The sequence below is a fragment of the Muscardinus avellanarius genome (genome assembly GCF_963383645.1).
Source record: "Muscardinus avellanarius genome assembly, chromosome: 3".
In the NCBI taxonomy this organism is placed as follows: Eukaryota; Metazoa; Chordata; class Mammalia; order Rodentia; family Gliridae; genus Muscardinus; species Muscardinus avellanarius.
Window position 1 is genome coordinate 91,116,546 of NC_137788.1, and position 15,702 is coordinate 91,132,247.

The 15,702-nt window shown below is 40.3% G+C and overlaps 1 pseudogene across 1 annotated transcript; it reads right to left on the bottom strand.

Annotated features, from left to right (window-relative positions):
* Positions 1–5,187: 5,187 nt before the first annotated feature.
* LOC308259605 (small ribosomal subunit protein uS13-like) lies at positions 5,188–5,644 on the bottom strand (annotated as a pseudogene). The gene has a single exon. The product of its transcript is annotated as a small ribosomal subunit protein uS13-like (transcript).
* Positions 5,645–15,702: the final 10,058 nt, after the last annotated feature.

Here is a 15,702-nt window from a genome sequence, read left to right on the forward strand (position 1 = left end):
ATATTTCTGAATAGATTCTAAGCACCACCATCTAGTTTCTATGCCCTGAATAACTCTTTGGGCAGAAAAGGGGAGACAAAGTTTCTAGATCTGTAAGATGACAATACCTCCCTAAGCCTTTGATATTTTGGAGAGTGGAGGGAGTTTTGAGAAGGTGCAGCCAAAGTTTTCATCTTAGTCATGTAGATTCATGGATGATGCAGGGACACATCAAAGACACCCAGGACCTGCCTCCAAGTATCTTAAGTTGAAATCTCACACCTATTGCTCATGAACCTACTACAGATTCTCTGATAGGGAGTTTTAACTCCTCAGTTTTTAATTTACTTCACTGCATTAAAAAGATGGAAAACAAATGCCTTTCTTCTGGACTTAGGTTTAATGTTCTTTAAAAGAATAATGTGGAAAAAGCAAATTATCTTTCAGGAAAAAAGAAAAATTTTCTTTGAAGAACACAGGAAAAGGCCATACAAGAAAGGACTGCCTTGTGGTTCAAAGGAGGGAAGAGTAGAGGAAGAAAATGAAAAATGTTACCAGAGAGGTGACAAAGAGGCCACCACGGATGATCTTGGTAAAGTATCTTAGAGGGACCTGAGATGAGTAACCTACCTAGGATTCTTTAGGTGCTCCTCTCACATTTCCTGCATCTAACCCTTGTTGCCTATTCCTACTGCTCTGTCCTTGTTGGGGACCTAGCAAATCCCATGTGATCACCACTCCCTCTTCACCCTATTGGACCACAACTATTAAACTGCAAATAAGTGGGCAGTAGGCTTATTTCCTAATGATATTTTTGAAGAATAACCTTGGATTTATTTTTGTGAGGGGAAAATGTGAATAAGCTATTTAATTTCTGAGCAGAAAAAGAATTGTGGACGGTTCTGTTATCTTGTTATATTTGTATACTTAATATGTAATTTTAATCACTGTTTTAGTAGTGACCTTCCCACTGTAGAAATCCTGTTCATTCTTTTTTCATATTTATTTATTTTTATTGGTGCAATGTAGTCATACATCTTAGTGGAGTACAAGACGGTAGAGGCATACATACACACATTTAGCCCTTCCCAATTCCCATCCCATTTCTTCTCTCTCCCTCCTTCTCATGTTTGGCTTGGTGATTGACTTTGATATGTTTGTGAATGTACATCATGTACAGTAAGGAATTTCTCTCTCCCTTTCCCATCCCCCTCAATTATGTAACCTTATTTGCTCATCTATTGTTGGAACATGGCCAGAAAAAGTACCTGGAAAACTAGGACATGCTGGTTCTCATTGTGAGAAAGGCTCTGAGAACAGGGACAAAGGGTCACAGCCAGCTCTCCTTATACTCAGATATGTTTTCTTGTCTTGCTTTCATGCTTCCTGATGGCAACGTTTATATTGACTATTTTATAGGAAGAAGTAATTCTGTATACAGGCTGGCCTGCCTGTTCTTTCCTGGATGTTCTCAGATTGGCTTACAGTTTAACAGTTGCTAAAGAATACTTTAACCAAGGCTTTTGTACCTGACCTTGCATAGTCAGAACTGTATAGGAGTGGTGCCCAGAACAGGGATTTGAAGAGTTCTGGACCAGGACAATGAACCCATAAATAGGGAGGTGAGCAAGTAACAAGAGATGGAACAAAAACCAGGAAAGCATATTCCTTACATCGAGCTCATTCATCATGGATTGCATCAAATAGAGGCTGGGGTCTCAAAAGGACAGCTTGTCGAATGTTGGGAAATGGTATCTGGGTTTAATTCTTGGTTTCCTGGGGAAGGGACTCTTGATGAAGAGGTCTGTGAAAGAGTAAAGCAGGGTGTGCAGAAGGCATGCCATCAAGGAGAGTGTATTCCAGTACAGTTTTGCACTACATGGGTTTTGTTTTGGGTAGTTATTCAGAAATACAGTCTGGATTGGACAGGTTGACCCAAAAGAAGTTATGACAGACTTTCTACATGAATATAAGCTTGATGGATGAAACAGAAAATAAAGTGAAGGAACTAAAAAAGGAAATATTTACTTTAACAAAAGTAAAAGTAAAAAGGGCAAAGCCAAGAGCTAAGGAACGGGACAATGTCCTTGAGCCATTCACTCCACCGTTATCTAAAATGTATCCTATACTTCCCAAGGACTCAGATGAGGGAAATACTAGTGATGATAAGGAGGAGGATGAATTTTTCAACTGTGTTTTAAGATTGGGACTGTTGAGGGAACGTCGAGGGGCTTCAGTGCCTCTCCTGGTGACTGCATGAACTGTGACTTAATTTCCAGTTCAGTTTCAGATTAATCAAACAGAATATGATAGACTTGATTTTACTGTTGTAAAATATTTTAAGAAAGCTTGCTCTTCCTATGGTCCCTTGTCTTCACATTGTATTGATTATTTTACAGGATGGAGTAATTCTGCTCATTGGATTACATGTGATTATTATATTGTGGCTAAGATGCTGTTATCTAAATCTCTTTTTACAATGGCAAATGTGGTTAAACGATGCAGCTCATGTAAAACTCAGGCAGCAAGGAACTCGAAGAAAGGTGTACAATTGACTATGGAGATGTTGACAGGGACGGGCTGATGGGCTGAGGCTGAATATAAAATAGTTCATGTTACTCTTGAAGCAATTGAGCATATTAGGGATGTTTCTTGATGACTGGTTAAAGATACATAGTGGCTCAGGATAAACTCAAACATATACTAAAATTCTACAGGTTCCTAATGAACCATTTGCTGATTTTGTAGGTCAATTTGTGAAATGCAATTGAAAAGCAGGTAGGGGGCATGAGTTGCAGGAAATGCTGTTAAGGCAGGTGGCCTTTGTGAATGCCAATGGTGACTGTCAAACGGTATTAAGACCTCATAGAGAAAAGGATAATGTGATGGAATATCTGTGCTTGTGCAGAAATATTGGGACTCTAGAGCAAAAGGCCAGAGTAAAAGCTCAGCTGCCCTTATGGCTCAAAAACAGACCAACAATAAGCCCTTTAATTGTGGTAAGTTTGGACATTAACAAAAAAGATTGTTGTGTTTGACCCTTATAAAAAACAGGCCAAAGAGATAAAAAAAAAAGCCTTGCACTTCTCAACCTTAAGTGTGCCCTCACTGTATAAAAGAAGAGCATTCAGCTAAAGAATGTAGAGCCAAATATGACAAGGAAGGGACTCCACTACCAAGGGCCTCCAGGCATTCCACCTCCACCTCAATATCATCAGTTTGTTCAAGGCAGCTCCAGTCAGGAAATGACTAAAGAAATAACTGAGTCCATAGAACTGCAAGGCAATCCTGATCGACAAGGGCTGGGATTTTCATAGGGGCTGCTGACAAGATAAAACCCCTTCCAATTATATGGAGAAGTGAAGAACCCATTTGGACAGTTTAGTGGCCCTTAAGTCAGAAAACATTACAGGCTTTAGAAAAATTAGTGCAGGAGCAATTAGATAATCGACATATTAGAACCATCCTTTTTTCTCTGAAGTTTGTTATTTTCTCCTGTATTTGTTATAAAAAAGAAATATGGAAATGGAGACTTCTTATAGATCTTAAATATGTTAATAATTCTAACATTTTAGAATTATTTAGCTTTACAGCCTGGATTTTTAGTGTAGGTTACCTGCACCTTCTGCCATTGCCAAATCATGGCCTTTGATAGTATTAGATCTAAAAGATAGTTTTTATACTATACATATTGACCCTAAAGATAAAGAAAGTTTTGTTTTCTAGGGTATTTATTTATTTATTTATTTATTTATTATAGTACTGGGAGTAGTACTATCTCTGAGCTGTACCTTCAGCCCTATTTTTTAGTTTTTAAAAAATTTTTTTTGAAACAGGGTCTCAGTCAATCCTTCGCCTTAGTTAAGTGAAGAGCCTAACTAAGTAGCTGAGGCTGTCCATGAACTGTGATTTTCTGGTCTCCATTTCCCACATGCCCACAAGTGTGCACCATCATGCCAGGCTTAGGGTCCTTTTTTAAATAACAAAGCTCCTGAATCTTGTTATCAATGGAAAGTACTTCTCTAGGCTATGACCAATTCCCCTATCATGTGTCAATATTTTGTTAAAAAATTTCCTCAAGCCTATTAGATTAATGTTTTCTTTGGTTTATATCATACACTATATTGATGACATTCTATCATGTGAATGTGAAAGTAAGTTAAGTCTAATAATGAAATAGCACAGTCACATTTAACTTTACATGGCTTAGTAATAGCTCCTGAAAAAGTCCAAAAGGATGAAGTGGTCAATTATTTGTGATATGCTGTTAATAGGATGACTATATGACCACAAAAGGCTAATATTGCCTGTAATGCTTTAAAAATATTGAATTATTTTCAAAATTATCAGGACATATTAATTGGCTATGTCCTATGTTGGACATACAAAATTATGCTCCCAGTCATGTTTTCAAATCCTGGAAGGAGACTCAAATATTGATAGTCTTTGAAAATTAACCCCTCAGGCTGAACAGGAATTGTTACTCTTTGAACAAAGGCTAAATCAAGCTTTTTTTTTTTTTTTTAATCTAGGATAGATCCCTTAAAACCTTTAGTGTTTCTTGTTTTCCCCACTCTTCAGATTCCCACAGGAATCTTAAGCTAGGGGGACAAATCCCTGGAATGGCTTTATGTCATAAAGGAAACTGAGTCCTCATCTCATATATTCATTTAATTGCTAATTTAATTTTTTTCTGGAAGAAAACAAGCCATAGCACTGTGTGGATTTGACCCTATGCTTATAGCTTTGCCATTAACTAAGCAACAATTTTAAGACCTATTACAAATTCATACAAACTTTCAGGTGTCTTTGGCTGACTATGTTGGGATGATAGGCAATCATTATCCAGTAGGTAAACTGTGGAATTTCCTAAAAAAAGACACTTGTAATAATTAATAACAAAATCAGTAACTCCTCTATTCCTCAAGATCCGGTGTACTACATAAATGGTTCTTCTTCAGGAAAAGGAGAGATTCACGATCTTGATGTACACAAACAAATCTTAATTCAACAGCAAGTTGAATTGGCTATTTTAATTATGTTATTGAAGGAGCACCCTGAGCCAATTAATGTTGTCTCAGATTCTCAATATGTAGTCAACTTGTTTCCTTGTATACTTATAGTTGTTATACCCACCACTCATAACCCTATGAAAGAACTTTTTTTTTCAGTATATAAACTATTTATTAACAGGCACGGCCCACAGACTTATTTCTTCTTGGACACACCCACAGTGCACCCAGGCGGCTCGTGGTCTTGGTGTGTTGGCCTCGGTCGCAAAGGCCCCAGAAGTGGCGCAGCCCCTGGTGGGCCCTGATCTTCTTGAGTCGCTCCAGGTCCTTGGGGAGCTTGCTGTCCAGACCGTTGGCCAGAACCTGGCTGTATTTCCCATCCTTCATGTCTTTCTGTCTGTTTAAGAACCAGTCTGGGATCTTATACTGTTGTGGGTTCTGCATGATGGTGATCATGCATTCAACCTCGTCCTCCGTGAGCTCCCCAGCCCTCTTGGTGAGGTTGATTTTGGCTTTCCTCAACACCACATGAGCATATTTCGCCCCACAACCTTAATGGCGGTGATGGCAAAGGCTATTTTCCACTGCCCATCAATGTTGGTGTTGAGTACTCGCAGAATGTACTGGAACTTCTCAGGGGTCACTAGCAACATGGTGGCGGCAACACGGGTGGCCTGTAGGCCTCCTGTGGAAGAGGGAGCAGAAGTGACCAAGAACTTCTTAACAGTTTGCAGAGGACACTGCAAGAGCGACAGCATGTTTTGTACATTACCCCATGCACAGTCATAGTGGGCTTCCTGGGCCTATGGCTATAGGCAATGCTCATGTTGAAGCATAGCCTGTCCACTTTTATCCTCTCCTGAGGAGGAACATCAACAGTTACATACAAATGCTAATAGATTGCTTGCAGATGATAAGATTTCTTTTAAACAGGCTAGATAAATTGTTATTCAATGTAATATATGTGCTCTTCTTCATTGTATAATGCATGCAGCAGGAATAAATCCTCAAGGACATGCTTCTAATGTTATTTGGCAAGAAGATATTAATCATTTCTCTCTTGGATCGTGCTGGAAACATTTACATGTTGTGGTTGATAAAGTTTTCAAAATTTCTCTGGGCCATACCATTGGCTTCAGAGTTTTCTGCAGCAGTGATTTCTGCCTTTAAGCAGACATTTGCAGTTATGGGACTGCCAACTTGTATGAGAGCACATAATGGGCCAGCTTGTATTAGTTCTAAATTTAAACAATTTTGTCAAGAGTGCAAATACAACATATAGCAGGCTTTTTCTATAATCCTGAAGGTCAAGGTATCATGGAGTAAGCCCATGCTATGCTAAAAGAGCAATTATTAAAAAATAAAAAGGGGGAAATTCTCCCATGAGTATCTTGTCAATTACCCTTTTCAGTTTTTTATTTTATTTTTTTATTGGTGCATTGTAATCATACATCACATTGGAATACAAGACTTGAGAGGATATACAAGCACATATCATCCAATTAGCCCTCATCCATTCCTATCCCATTCCCTTCCCCTCCCTCGATCCCATGCTTGATTGGTGATTATCTTTGATACATTTGTTTATGTACGTCCTGAGTTTTAAAGAGGTTCCATTCTCCCCCATCTCATACCCTCTGATTGGTCACCTTAGTTGCTTCGCTATAGGGCCCTTTCTATAACTCCACCTCCTCTTGTTACCCCTTTCCTCCTAGTTATTGCTAATTAGGGGAAGCATCTGTTTTTTATTTTCTGTGATATTTCTCTGTGCATGCCGCATTGCAAGTTCCGATCCCACTCTTGACGGCCCCAGTAGTGGCCTGGCCACCCGGAGGACTCTGATCCCAATCTTGCTGGTTCCAGCACTGGCCTTGCTTCATGGGAGGCCCCGATTCTGACCTCGCTGGCCCCCACACCAGCCTTACCCCTTGCTTGGCTCCTATACCGGTCTCGGAGGCCCCAGCACTTGCCTTGCCTCAAGGCAGGCTCCGGTCCCAGCCTCATTGACCCTGGCACTGGTCTAACCCCTCGGCAGGCTCCTATCCTGGCCTCGGAGGCTCCAGCTCTGGCCTTGCCTCAAGGCAGACTCCGATCCCGGCCTCGCTGGCCCCGGCACTGGCCTTACCCCTCAGTGAGCTCCAATCCAGGCCTTGGAGACCCCAATACTGGCCTTGCCTCATGGCAGGCTCTGATCCCGGCCTCGCTGGCCCTGGCACTGGCCTAACCCCTCTGCAGGCTCCGATACTGGCCTTGGAGTCCCCAACACTGGCCTTGCCTCATGGCAGGCTCTGATCCCGGCCTTACTGATCTTGGCACCAGCCTAACCCCTTGGCAGGCTTCGATACTCTCCTTGGAGGCCCCAGCACTGGCCTTGCCTCATGGAAGGCTCTGATCCCAGCCTCACTGGCACCGGCACCGGCCTTACCCCTCGGCAGGCTCCGATACCTGTCTTGGAGGCCTCAGCAGCAGCCTTGCCCCATGACAGGCTCTGATCCCGGCCTTGCTGGCCCCGGCACCGACCTAACCCCTGGGCAGGCTCCGATCCCACCCTTGCTGGGCCCAGCACTGGCCCTGCCTCATGGCAGGCTCCAATCCTAGCTTTGCTGTTGCCATCACCAGCCTCACCCCTCGGCAGGCTCCAATCTGAGAACCCTCTTCACCTAGCAGGTAGTCCCAGGTTCCTGAGGGTGCGTGGTGGTAGTATTCTCTGGGGTTATTTCTTCAAAAGTTCCAGGTGTAATGCATCATATCTCTGCCTTCCCTGAGTACTGGCCACTGCCATTGCCACTGCCTCCACCATTTTAAATCTTTCCCAAGCTCTTTTTCCACTCTGCATGTTGTCCACTGTTCCTAAGCATGTGCGATGGTAGCATTCGACGTTTAGGGTAATTTCTCCAGAAGATAAGGTTGGTAGGATCAGATTTCTTACTCTCCCCAATACAAATCTCCACTGCCATCGTGGTGAACGCTTCCAACACCACCTTCCTTCTAGGTCTCCGCTAAACTCACTCCTTACAAGTGATGTCCAGGATTCTTAAGGATGTAGAGAAGAAGCAGTCCTCCTTCCTGGGGAATTTTTCCACAAGTTCCAGTTCAGTTGGATAAGTTTTGTCTGCATGTCCAGTATCCTGGCAGCCACCACCGCCATCTTGACCCCTCTCCGATATTTTTGTTTTCTTTTCTTTCTTTCTTTTTTTTTTTTTTTTAATAAGAGAAGACAGTATGTGTGGTTTGAGGAGGTTGTGAGATCAGGCAGTTGGTAGCACTGCTACCCGGGCCCAGGTTCTTCCGGGGGGTCTGGTGTGTCCCATGCGACCCCCTCCCGGGGCCCAGGGCCTTGTGACCCAGGCTCTGGTTTTTCTGGGGATCCGGCATGCCCCGCGCGACCTCCGCCCAGGGCCTAGGGTTCTGCGACCTGGGCCCAGGTTCTTTTGGGGGTCTGGGATGTCCCATGCGACCCCACCTGGTGCCCAGGGTCCTGCAACCCAGGCCCTGGTTTTTCCCGGGGATCCTGCGTGCCCCGCGTGATCCCCGTCCAGGGCCCAGGGCCTTGCGACCTGCCCCCGGTTCTTCCAGGGGTCTGGTATGTCCCACGTGACCCCTGCCCGGGGCCCAGGGCCTTGCGACCCAGCCCCGGTTTTTCTGGGGTTCCGGTGTGCCAGGCATGACCTACTCTTTTCACTTTAATTGTTCTGAATTTTCCTCAAGGAGATATACTAACTAAAGCAGACAAGCACTTTCAACATACTGGTCCTGAACCAGTACTAGACATACCTGTATGGTTTAAACACCTTAATCATTGGTTCCCTGGTATGTTAATATGCTTCTGTCATTCCAGATGGATCCTCCAAACAAATATGGGATTCTTTTCTGTGTATCTGGCCTCAGGAAAACAATAAAAACACCAAACCAGGAGACAGATGAAATCAGAGACCACCACCAAGATGTCACAATTGCAGATCAGGCCCTAAACTAGATACTGTCCTTATCAGAGCAAATCTTCAATGCTGACCTGGGGTCAGATAAAAGGGCTGGCTCCCAAAGCTGAAGGAGTCCTTAATAATACTGGTACACCTCTCACTTCTGAAAATTTGCTATTATTAATGATGGTTATCCTTACATACACAACAGCAGTAAGGCGACAGCCTCATGTTTATTACATATATATATATATATATATATATATATATATATATATATATATATATATATATCTCACCCTCCTTTGCTTCAGGTTGTTGATGGATGGACTCTGGGCCTGTGGTGTATACCAATAATAACCGGCATATGCCATGACTTTGACAACAACAGGGTCTTCAATTTCCCCATCAAGAAAAAACTTCTTTTAATTTGTCCCTTGGATTTGAAACACTACCCATATGTTTTAGAAAATCACCTTGTTTAATCAACCCATATGCAGTGTTGGACCTATGCCCTCTTCCTGGATCCTCAAGGTCTCTGGTCTAATTTCAAAGTCTTTGATCCATCTTGAATTGACTCTTGTGCAGGGGGAGAAAGTGGATTTTATTTCCATTTTTTGCATATGGTTAACCAGTTTTGCCAACACCATTTGTTTGAAAGACTATCTTTCTTCCAGTGTATGTTTTTAGCCCCTTTGTCAAAAATCAATTGGCTGTAAGTGTGTGAACTTCTTTCTAGGTCTTCTATTCTGCTCCGTTGGTCTATGTATCTGTTTTTGTGCCAGTACCATGCTGTTTTTTATTATAATGACCTTGTGGTATAGTTTAAAGTCAGGTATTAAGATTCCTCCTGTATGGTTTTTGTTGCTGAGAACTACGTTGGCTATTCTGGGCTTTTTGTTATTCCAAATAAATTTAAGGACTGATTTTTCCATGTCTGTGGGGAATGATCTCAGTAATTTAATGGGCATTGCATTGAATCTGCAAATCACTTTTGGAAGTATGACCATTTTAATGATATTTATTCTGCCTATCCATGAACATGAAAGATTTTTCCATCTTCTACGATCTTCTTTGATTTATTTTTTCAGTTTTTTATAATTTTCCTTGTAGAGATATTTTACCTCTGTGGTTAAGTTTATTCCTAAGTATTTTATTTTTTTTGTGGGAGATCCTGAGTTGGAAGTGTTTCCTCAATTTCTTTTTTGGTGGATTTATGGTTGGTGTAGAGAAAAGCTTCTGATTTTTAAGACTGATTTTGTATCCAGACACTTTGCTGAATTTGTTGATCAGTTCTATAAGCCTTTTGGTTGAGTTTGTTGGGTTTTCTAAATATAGTATCATGTCATCTGCAAATAGTGAAAGTTTGAGTTCTTCTTTTCCTATTTGTACTCCTTTGATTTCCTTTTCTTGCTTTATTGCTCTGGCTAGAGTCTCTAGTACTATATTGAAAAGAAGTGGTGATAATGGACATCCTTGTCTTGTTCCTGTTTTGGGGGGGAATTCTTGAAGTTTTTCCCCGTTTAATATGATGTTGGTGGTAGGCTTATTGTAGATTGCCTTTATGATGTTGAGATATGTTCCTTCTATTCTAATTCTCTGCAGTGTTTTTTTTATCATAAATGGATGTTGGATTTTATCCAATGGTTTTTCAGCATATATTGAAATGATCATGTGATTTTTGTCTTCGATTCTGTTTTTTTGATTAATTACATGGATTGATTTTTGTAACACAGGGTTATTCAATCAGCCAGTCACAACCTCTCATTGAACTGCAGACTTTCGCCTTTTGTTACTACAAAGCTTGCCTGTTATAGTTCTTGGTTGTCTATCTGCTCCTAAGTTCAGTCCCCATGTGTTCTTGTGTGGCATGTGAACTTTTTCTATGAGCTGTGATTGTGATTAATAAACCACTGTTCATAGCTTCTTTCCAGAGCTGGGTGCTGTGTGTCCAGTGCTCCTTATAACCCTAGGATTGGAATCCCTATCTTCTGTCCAGAGCTGGATGCTGTGTGTCTAGCTCCCCTCATACCCCTATGATTGGAATTCCTTCCTCATCCACAGAATAAAAAGGTGATTTAAACAAATAGCAGTTTCTTAGGGTTAATTTTTTATAGTATATTAAGCTCTTATAACTTGTTGAGGTTCTAATATACAAAAAATCCCTATGAGTTGTAGCCTATCATCATCATCATCATCATCATCATCATCATGACAAAAGCATCATTAATATTATATTTAAAATTTTTAATTTTCTGCATGTGGTATAAATTGAAATTATGTGCTTTTCTTGTAATCAATATTATAGTATTCTAAAAAGAGTAAATCATGTTCTTATGAAGATACACTGGGTACAAAAAGTGTAATTTAGATTCATTAGCATAAAGAAGACTATTCAGTAATTTTCTACATATCTCTGCTCTGTGCAATTAATCCAGAAAAATTATATTTTAATTCAAAGGCAGTTGGAAACAGGTGTTCTGGCACACATTTGTAATCTCAGTTAATCAGGAGGCTGATGCAGGAGGATCATAAATTCAAGACCAGCCTGGGGATTCTAGTTATGTCTGTCTCAGAACAAAAGTCAAAAGGACTGGAGATGTAGCTCAGAGATAGAGTTCTTGCTTATCATGTATAAGATCCTGGGTTTAAATTCCTGGAAGTACTTAAAAAGATAAGCAAATATGAAAACAAGAAAAGAAAAAGAGACAGCAAATATAGTCATTTCTATCATAAAATTAATAACTCTTACTTATTATACACAAACAGGTTTCAGATCTAGACAAATAGCTCTGCATCTTTGATTTGTATAAGGAAATAAATGGTTTCCAAAGTGGATGGCAGGACCTTCATAAAGATATGATGGAGGAAACTGTTAAAATAATGCTATGTACATATACAGAACTGTCAGTACCAATCTCAATATCAAGTACAGGGGACAGGATAGAGGGCAGTTGGATTGGAGGAAAAATATCAAGTGCTGTGTGGGTGTAGGTTTCCATCACTCTGGACCTATTATGATGTATAATTAAAAGGCAGCAATAAAAGAATATTAAAAGAATGCAGCAAGATTCAAGGTTCTAATGTAAATGGGAAGATAAATGAAATTATTTTGGACTTGGGGAATTTTCTTTTTTTGTCTTTTAGTAATGAGTATGTGAATCATGGCATCAGCATTTTCTCATACAAGGTGATTCTGAATTTAAGTGCTGTTCATGGATCAAATCTCAGAAAATGAATTTTGAAGGCAAAGCATTGATTAAACCCAAAAGGACATGGCAGACATCAGGGGAAAAATCTGTTACTAGGATGTTTATGAAAAACATTTTCTTAAGCACCTGATGCCATTGGCAAAGAAATGTTCACGGTTATAGAGTACCCAACAGAGCTCTCCAGAGTAGAAAATGAATAAGGAAAGCTCAACTTTTTGCTTGTAATTGTGTCCTGATTGGTGTACACTCTTTTATGTTCTGTTACATTTGTGCAAGAGCTCTTTGCAGAATATTCTATCAAGCTGGCTGTGCTGTAAACTTTCTTCCCTTTCAGAGCACAGAGAACTCTGCTCCCTTTCTCTGTTCAGCACAGGAAGTCTCCAGGGTTCGTTTCTCCCCTAAGACCACATTTGAAGAAAGATTATCATATGCTAGCCAAAGAAATCTTCCGAGGCATTCTTCTCAGGCTTACTTACATGGAAAAATGTTGCAAGAAAATGGCAGATATACAGAGAGAAGTCAGATTTTTTCCCCCTGGTATTGGGAATTAAACCCAAGGACATTCTACCTCTGAGCTGCACCCCAGTCCAATTTTATTTTTTTATTTTGCAAAGGGGTCTCGCTAGGTTGCTGAGATTGGTCATGAGCCTTCAATCATCCTGTCTCAGCCTCACAAGTACTTGGATTATAGGCATATTCCACCACATGTGACTAATGTCAGGTTTTTATACAACAAATGTTGTTTGATGTCTTTGCATACAGTGAGATCAGAATGACCATTCTTCAGGAAAATTAAAGTTGGCCTGGGATCAGAGCTGGCCAACACCTACACATCTTTCTCATAGTCCTTTTTTTTGTGTGTGGTACTGGGGTTCCTGGAAACCCTTCTACCCCTGGGCTACACTCCCAGACCTATTTTTATACTTTTTTATTTAGAAACAGGGTCTATTAAGCTGGCACAGCTGGTTTCGAACCTGCGCGATCCTCCTGTCTCCACCTCCCAAGTGCGGGGATTACAAGCATGCGCCACCACGCCTGGCCCTCATTGTCCTTTATACAAGCATTTTACTATTTTTTGGATGCCAATGATCTAAGAAAGTGTAAGCCGACCTGTGAGTTTCAGAAAGATCATCTAAAGCAAAGGTCCAGCCAGAGTTAATGAAGAAATAAAAAAAAAAAACAGATTGAACAATAGTGATTACCCTGAATTACTATCTAGATTGTATCTCCATATACCTAACTGTCAGCCAACTGCCGCCTGCCTCCTAAGAGACATTTTAAGATTTCTAGAAGACTTGAAAATATTTAAAATGGAATTAATTTCCTCAATCTCAAACAGTCTGCTTGTGGGAAGTACCAGTCAATGTCCTTGTCATTCACATAGTTGCTGAAGCCTAAGGTCTCCATGTCTCATCTTTCATAGATGCTTTTATGCCTGTTTCCTACATCCTCTTTCTCTCTCTCTCTCTCTCTCTCTCTCTCTCTCTCTCTCTCTCTCTCTCTCTCTCACCTCTCTTTGCAGTACTAGGGGTGGAACCCAGGGGTATTCTACCTCAGAGCTACACCCCCAGCCCTATTCTTTATTCTTTATTTTGAAACAGGGTCTCACTGAGTTGCAAAGAGCCTCACTAAGTACTTGAGGCTGGCCACGAACCGTAATCCTCCTGTTTCAGACTCCCAAATGCTGGGAATACAAGCATGAGTCCCCACACCTGGTCTCCTACCTCATCTCTTAGGCAAAAACATATCCTAATAAGTCGGCTCTCTTTTTATTCTATGCTCACTTTCCTGTATCTATCCCCATCTACCCACAACTTCTTTCACTTTCTGAAGTAAGTATTGCCTTCATTCATCTGTTTCCTCTGCCTGGAAAAAATTTTCCTTCTAGTCAGCCAGGCCAAACTTATATGATTTTTAATAACTTGTCCACCCTCTTGCCAGACCAGTACAGTTGCCTCATAAAGCACACTTTAATCCTATTATTTGAACATTAACATCCTTTATTATAATTGTTTAATTTTTCTACTACTAGAACTTAGGCTTTAAAAAATCAGGCACTAAGTAGATTTGGTTCCCAATTCCATATTTAGTTCACCTTTCTACCAATTCAATTTGACACAGAGTTAATAATTCTTAAATACTTATTGAATGAGATTCAATCTACATGTCAGGTATAATGGTAGGTATTTATAGAATAACCTTGCCTAATGTGTGTAAGAAGATTCTAATGTAGGTGCTTATCATACAAATCAGAAAGATGAGGCTCAGAGATTGAAGGGAATTGCCTAAATTCAGAGTGGTGGGGTGGATTAAAATTCAGATTTTCAGTTTTCTTTCTAAAGTTATGCAGCGAGAGATGGAGATTGCTTTCATGAATGCAGAATACTGGTTGGAGATGGCAGAGGAACAGATGGAAAAAGGGAAAAGTATGGTATTACGTGTCTTTGAAAAAGTGGTTTGACCTTAGTGGAGAACAAAAAGGACAAGAGGCTTGTTTCCTCTTCCTGGTTTCCAGAATACAGTCAGCTCTCCAGCAGGGAAGGCTGTAATCCTCTTAGTACATAAGTGATGTAGCTCTTTCTTTCCCTCTGACTCCCCCTGACCTGCTGCATCCCAGAGAGATCAGTCATTCAAAAAGAAATGCTGATGAGGAGACCAGGCTCTGTCTACCAGAGCTGATTCCTGTGAACTTCCCCCAAAAGGAATTACCTGCTACTTATTTCCTTGATGATATAATTCCATCTGTTTGTTGGGCCAGTCAAGTCTAAAGAAGTCTAACTTTTTACTTTTTTTTGTCACCAGGTGCTCCAAAAATTCATGTAGAGAACGATTGAAAAGAACATTCTCAAAATTAAACAAGTCTTAGTGAGGTGATTCATTGAAAATGGAGAACAAAGCAATCAGAATGTAAAATTTTAGAATAAATCATCATTAACTGTACATGACATGTTGTACACCAACTAAGTTCTGATGTGCAATTAATCACCTAATTAGGTTTAAAATCCATTTAAATAGATGGCTTCAATCCCTGGCCCACCTGCTTACCTTTATAACTCCCACTTGAGCATTGAATACAATTGAAGGTTCATATTTACAGAGTTCTGTTGTATAACCAAATGCTTTTTGGACAAGTGACCTATTTGGGTATTCAGTAAACCCATATCCATTGAGACCCACATTTTATAGTGAGTTGCATCTACTTTAAACAGTGCTTAGTGGTAAAAGTGTCTTTCTCTGAAAACTCACATGCTATGGTTCTTGAAATAAAATACACTCCCTAATTGCCTTACATGGTTATATAGTGAAACAGGAATAGACAATACAGCACAAAAACCATTTCCTATGGAGGTGTGTTACTCTCTATGGCTTGAAGGTGCCACATAATACATTACTTATTTTATTAATAATATGACATATACTTTTTCACATTTTTATCATTTTTGGAAGTACAGTTGTCAATGATGATGTCATGTTTATTTTCCACAGTATTTCTTTCCTAGCAGCACATAAAATAAATAATGGCTTGCCTTATAATCAGTGGCATGGCAGATTCAATGAAATATGATATATTGCTCTTCT